Genomic DNA, 6,631 nt, shown 5'->3' on the forward strand with positions numbered 1-6,631 from the left:
AGTCAATGATTCTCTCTCATCATTGACGTTTCTATCTCTCTCTCTCTCCCTCTCCCTTCCTCTCTGAAATCAATAAAAATATATATTTTTTAAAAAGTGGACACCAGTACCAGAATGAATAAATTGATTAGATTCACAATCCTGAGGTCCCCACCTTTGAGTTCTTCGTGGCCTACACAAATTACCACAATCTCATGGAAACCACGGAGATGGTTTCAGGGATGTTGAAGTACATTATAGACAGTTACAAGGTCCCCTACCATCCAGATGGCTACCATCCAGATGGCCCGGAAGACCAAGCCTACCAGACTGACTCCACCCCACCCTCCCAGAGAATCAGCACAGTAGAAGAGCTCGAGAAAGCCCTGCCAGAAACTAACCTTGCAAAATTCTTGATGATATCTGTGCGGCAAAAGCTGTCAAAAGCTGTCGAATGCCTTCTACCTCGGACCACAGCCAGGCTCCTTGATAAGCTAGTTGAGGAGTGCCTGGAAGTGATAAGCATCAGTCCTACATTCGTCTGTGATCACCCACAGACAATAAGGATCTGACTAAGCGCTTTGAGCTGTCCGTCATGAAGAAGGAAATATGCAATGCCTGCACCGAGCTAAATCACCCCACGTGGCCGTGGCAGCTTGTCAAACAATAGGCCCAGGCCAAGGCCACTGGCGATGATGAGGCCACGTTCATAGATGAAAACTTCTGACCACGCTGGAATACGGGCTCCCCCACAACTGGCTGGGGCCTGGGCATTAACAAGTCACCATATTTCTCGCAGGCCAATAACATCAAGGAAGTCCGTCTGCTTCCTGCCGTGAAACCTAGAGGCAAGGAGACTTTAGCAACTGCTGATGCACTGGAAACCACAGCAACTGGCACTTCTGACCAGAAAATAATAACTGCAAGTCGTATGCAAACTCAGGCATCTTTGAACTTCTGCAAAAGATGAAAGCCTGCGAGGGAATTGTTGTGTGCTGCTAGCCATTTGACCATTGTGGTCCAGTCAGCAGAAGAGATGAATTAAGAATTCCTTTCTACTCCTTGTCACCAAATAAACCATTTGTTTCAAAACAACAACAACAACAACACATAATTCTCAACAAAGTGGGCATAGAAGGAACATATCTCAGCGTAATAAAAGACATATATGACAAACCCACAGCTAACATCATACCCAATAGTGAAAGGCTGAAAGCCTTTCCTCTAAGATTAGGAACAAGACAAGGATGCCCTCTACCACCAACTCTATTCAACATAGCACTGGAAGTCCTAGCCAGAGAAATCAGACAAGACATAGAAATAAAAGGCATCCAAATGGGAAAGGAAGAAGTAAAACTCTCAGTATCTGCAGAAAACCCTACAGGCTCCTCCCAAAAAATATAGGAATAAATGACTTAAGTAAAGTTGCAACATACAAAATCAATATACAGAAATCTGTTGCAGTTCTATACACCAATAATGCTCAAAAGAAGAAATGTGGACACCAGTTCCAGAATGAAGAAATTGATTAGATTCACAATCCTGAAGTCCTCACCTTTGAGTTCTTCGTGGCCTACACAAATTACCACAAGACATCACCTTAAAGGTGGCAGGCAGGACCCATGCCCCAAGAGCTTCCAAGGTAAAGCTCATCTTCTGTGACCTTCGAGGAAAGGGGGTCAAGTGGCAAGTCATGGCCAATTCCAGAAGTTATTCATCAGAAGAGTTTATCCATATCGATAACAGTGTCAGGGAGACATAATTGGAGTTCAGGGGAATCCCGGGAAAACCAAGGAGGGTGATCTGAGCATCATTCCCTAAGAAATCGCACTGCTGTGTCCTTGCTTGCATATGTTACCTCATTTTCACTTTGGCCTCAAAGACAAGGAAACACGCTATCATCAGAGATGCTTGGACTTGATCCTGAATTATGAGGCAGAAATTTATCATCTGCTCTAAGATCATCACACAGTATAAGATGTTTCTTAGATGAGTTGGGATTCCTAGAGATTGAAACTCCCCTGATGAACATCATTCCAGGGGGAGGTATGGCCCAGCCTTTTATCACGGACCACAATGAGCTGGACCTGAATTTATACATGAGAACTGCTCCCGAACTCTACCATTAGATGCTTGTGGTTGATGGCATTGACCATGTTCACAAAATTGGACACCAATTCACCCAACCAGTGTGGCTCAGTCGTTGAGCATTGACCTATGAAGCAGGAGGTCATGGTTTGATTCCAGGTCAGGGCACATGCCTGTGTTGCAGGGCTGGACCCCAGTGGGGGGCATGCAGGAGGCAGCCGATCAATGATTCTCTCTCATCATTGACGTTTCTATCTCTCTCTCCCTCTCCTTTCCTCTCTAAAATAATAAAAATAATTTTTTAAAAAGTGGACACCAGTACCAGAATGAATAAATTGATTAGATTCACAATCCTGAGGTCCCCACCTTTGAGTTCTTCGTGGCCTACACAAATTACCACAATCTCATGGAAACCACGGAGAAGATGGTTTCAGGGATGTTGAAGTACATTATAGACAGTTAAAAGGTCACCTACCATCCAGATGGCTACCATCCAGATGGCCCGGAAGACCAAGCCTACCAGACTGACTCCACCCCACCCTCCCAGAGAATCAGCACAGTAGAAGAGCTCGAGAAAGCCCTGCCAGAAACTAACCTTGCAAAATTCTTGATGATATCTGTGCGGCAAAAGCTGTCAAAAGCTGTCGAATGCCTTCTACCTCGGACCACAGCCAGGCTCCTTGATAAGCTAGTTGAGGAGTGCCTGGAAGTGATAAGCATCAGTCCTACATTCGTCTGTGATCACCCACAGACAATAAGGATCTGACTAAGCGCTTTGAGCTGTCCGTCATGAAGAAGGAAATATGCAATGCCTGCACCGAGCTAAATCACCCCACGTGGCCATGGCAGCTTGTCAAACAATAGGCCCAGGCCAAGGCCACTGGCGATGATGAGACCACGTTCATAGATGAAAACTTCTGGCCACGCTGGAATACGGGCTCCCCCACAACTGGCTGGGGCCTGGGCATTAACAAGTCACCATATTTCTCGCAGGCCAATAACATCAAGGAAGTCCGTCTGCTTCCTGCCGTGAAACCTAGAGGCAAGGAGACTTTAGCAACTGCTGATGCACTGGAAACCACAGCAGCTGGCACTTCTGACCAGAAAATAATAATTGCAAGTCGTATGCAAACTCAGGCATCTTTGAACTTCTGCAAAAGATGAAAGCCTGCGAGGGAATTGTTGTGTGCTGCTAGCCATTTGACCATTGTGGTCCAGTCAGCAGAAGAGATGAATTAAGAATTCCTTTCTACTCCTTGTCACCAAATAAACCATTTGTTTCAAAACAACAACAACAACAACACATAATTCTCAACAAAGTGGGCATAGAAGGAACATATCTCAGCGTAATAAAAGACATATATGACAAACCCACAGCTAACATCATACCCAATAGTGAAAGGCTGAAAGCCTTTCCTCTAAGATTAGGAACAAGACAAGGATGCCCTCTACCACCAACTCTATTCAACATAGCACTGGAAGTCCTAGCCAGAGAAATCAGACAAGACATAGAAATAAAAGGCATCCAAATGGGAAAGGAAGAAGTAAAACTCTCAGTATCTGCAGAAAACCCTACAGGCTCCTCCCAAAAAATATAGGAATAAATGACTTAAGTAAAGTTGCAACATACAAAATCAATATACAGAAATCTGTTGCAGTTCTATACACCAATAATGCTCAAAAGAAGAAATTTTTAAAAATCCTCTTCACAACTGCATCAAAAAGTATAAAATACCTAGGAATATATTTAAGAGTTAAAAAAAAGTACCTATACTCTAAAAACTATTAAGCTACAGAAGAAACTGAATAAAATACAAATAAATGGAAGGATATACCTTGCTCATGGATTAAAAGGTTAATATTTGGAGGGGGGCAAGGGGGGGACGGAGACATGTACTACTATTTGTAATACTTTAAACAATAAAAAAGATTAATATTGTTAGAATGTCCTTACTACCTAGAGTAATATACAGATTCAATGCAATACCTTTTAAAATATCAATGTATACTTCTCAGAATTTGAACAACTAATCATAAAATTTATATGGAACCACAAAAGACCTAGAATAGCCAAAGGAATCTTGAGAAAGAAAAAAGTGAGAGGTATCATGCTCCCTGATATCAAACTATACTATAAAGCAACAATAATCATGGTAGCTATCTATGGCACTAGTATAATAACAGATATATAGATTAATATAATAGAATAGCGAGTCCAGAAATAAACCCTTGCTTATATGGTCAATTAATCTATAACAAAGGAGGCAAGAATATATAATGGGGTAAAGACAGTCTCCTCAATAAGTGGTGTTGGCAAAACTGAACAGATACATGCAAAAAAATGAAAATGGACCATTTTATTACACCACATACAAATATAGACTCGAAATGGATTAAAGAATTAAATGGCTAGACATGAACCATAAAAATCCCAGAAGAAAACATAGGCAATAAATTCTTTGACACCACGCTTAGCCATATCTTTTTGGATATTGTATCTCCTTGAACAAAGTAGACTAAATAAATAAATAAATAAATAACCAAATGGGACTATGATCCAATAGTCAGATCATAGCAAAGGAAACCATCAACAAAATGAAAAGACACCAAACCGGTTTGGCTCGGTGGATAGAGCGTCGGCCTGTGGACTGAAAGGTCCCAGGTTCGATTCCGGTCAAGGGCATGTACCTTGGTTGCGGGCACATCCCCAGTGGGAGGTGTGCAGGAGGCAGCTGGTCGATGTTTCTCGCTCATCGTTTATACATGATACATACAATAAAGGTTTAATATTAAAAATATATAACGAACTCATATCAACTAACACCCAAAACCCAAACAATACATTTTTAAAATGGGTAGAGGACCTAAGTAGACATTTTTCCAAAGAGAACATACAGATAACCAACAGACATATGAAAAGATGCTCAACATCACTAATTATCATAGAAATGTGAATCAAAACCATAATGAGATACCACCTCACACCTGTCATAAAAGTTATCATCAAAAATCAACAAACAACAAGTGTTGGCAAGGATGTGGAGAAAAGGGAACCCTCCTGCACTGTTGGTGGGAATGCAGACTGGTGCAGCCACTGTGGAAAACAGTATGGAGATTCCTCAAAAAATTAAAAATAGGATTACCTTATGACCTGCAATTCCACTCCTGGGTATTTATCTGAAGAAATCCAAAACACTAATGCAGAAAGATATATGTACCCCTATGTTCATTACAACATTACTAGTAATAGCTAAAAAATGGGAGCAACCTAGATGTACATCACTAGATGAATGGCTAAAGACGACGTGTATATATACACATACGAACCACATATGTAATATATACTAGAGGCCCAATGCACAAAATTCGTGCAAGAGTAGGCGTTCCTTCTCCCAGCTGCCGGCACTGGCTTCCCTCTGGCATCGGAAGGCACCAGAACCCAGGCTTCCCTCTGGCTACTGGCGGGCACCCAGGACCAGGGCTTCCCTCACAGCCCCGGCTTCGTCTGGAAGGATGTCTGGAAGGATATCCGGTCTAATTAGCGCAAATTATGTTTATTATTATAGATATTACATATATAATATAACATGTATTACATATGTAATATATATGATAAAATTGGACTATTTTATATATTATATATATAAAGAAATATTATTCAGCAATAAGAAAAGAATGAAATCTTGCTATCTGTGACAACAAGGATGGACTTTGAGGGTATTATGCTAAGTGAAATAAGTCAGACAGAGAAAGACAAATACAGTATGATTTCACTTATATGTAGAATGTAGAAAAAGCAAAGTAAATGAACAGAAACAGACCCATAGATATAGGAAACAAGCTGATGGATGCAAAAGAGGAGGGGGTGGACAATGGAAATAAAAAGATAAAATAAAATAAAATATCACAGAAAGGAAGAAGGGAGGAAGAAGGGGGGAGGGGGAGAGAGAGCACATGCACACGCGTGCACACGCGCGCTTGGTGATGGGTTCATGAAAATTTTGGTATTGCCTGCACACTTTTCTATATGCTTTAAGTATTTTATTAAAAACTAGAGGCCTGATGCACAACATTCATGCAAGGGGCTCGGCCCTCGCAGCACCGGCTTCATCTGGAAGGTCATCTGGACGGTCATCCAGACAGTTGTTCTGCTATTCGGTCTAATTAGCATATTAGCTCTTTATTATATAGGATAAAAATTAAAAAATTTTAAAAGAAATTAAAATAAAAATAAGACCCCAACTGGTGTGGCTCAGTGGCTGAGCATTGACTCAGGAACCAAGAGGTCACTGGTTCAATTCCCAGTGAGGGTAAGGCCTCGATCCCCAGTTGGGGGCGTGCAGGAGGCAGCCGATCGCTGTTTCTCTCTCATTGCTCTTTCTATCTCTCTATCCCTCTCCTTTCCTCTCTTTATACTGTTTCTCTCATTGCTGTTTCTATCTCTCTATCCCTCTCCTTTCCTCTCTTTATAAAATCAATAAAAGCATTGCTTTTTTAAAAATAGTAAAATAAAATTAAGATGAAAACTTTTAGGACAATTAATAAAGTATGTAGAAAAGAAAAT

The sequence above is a fragment of the Myotis brandtii genome, unplaced genomic scaffold, assembly GCF_000412655.1.
Source record: "Myotis brandtii unplaced genomic scaffold, ASM41265v1 scaffold268, whole genome shotgun sequence".
NCBI classification, from domain to species: Eukaryota; Metazoa; Chordata; class Mammalia; order Chiroptera; family Vespertilionidae; genus Myotis; species Myotis brandtii.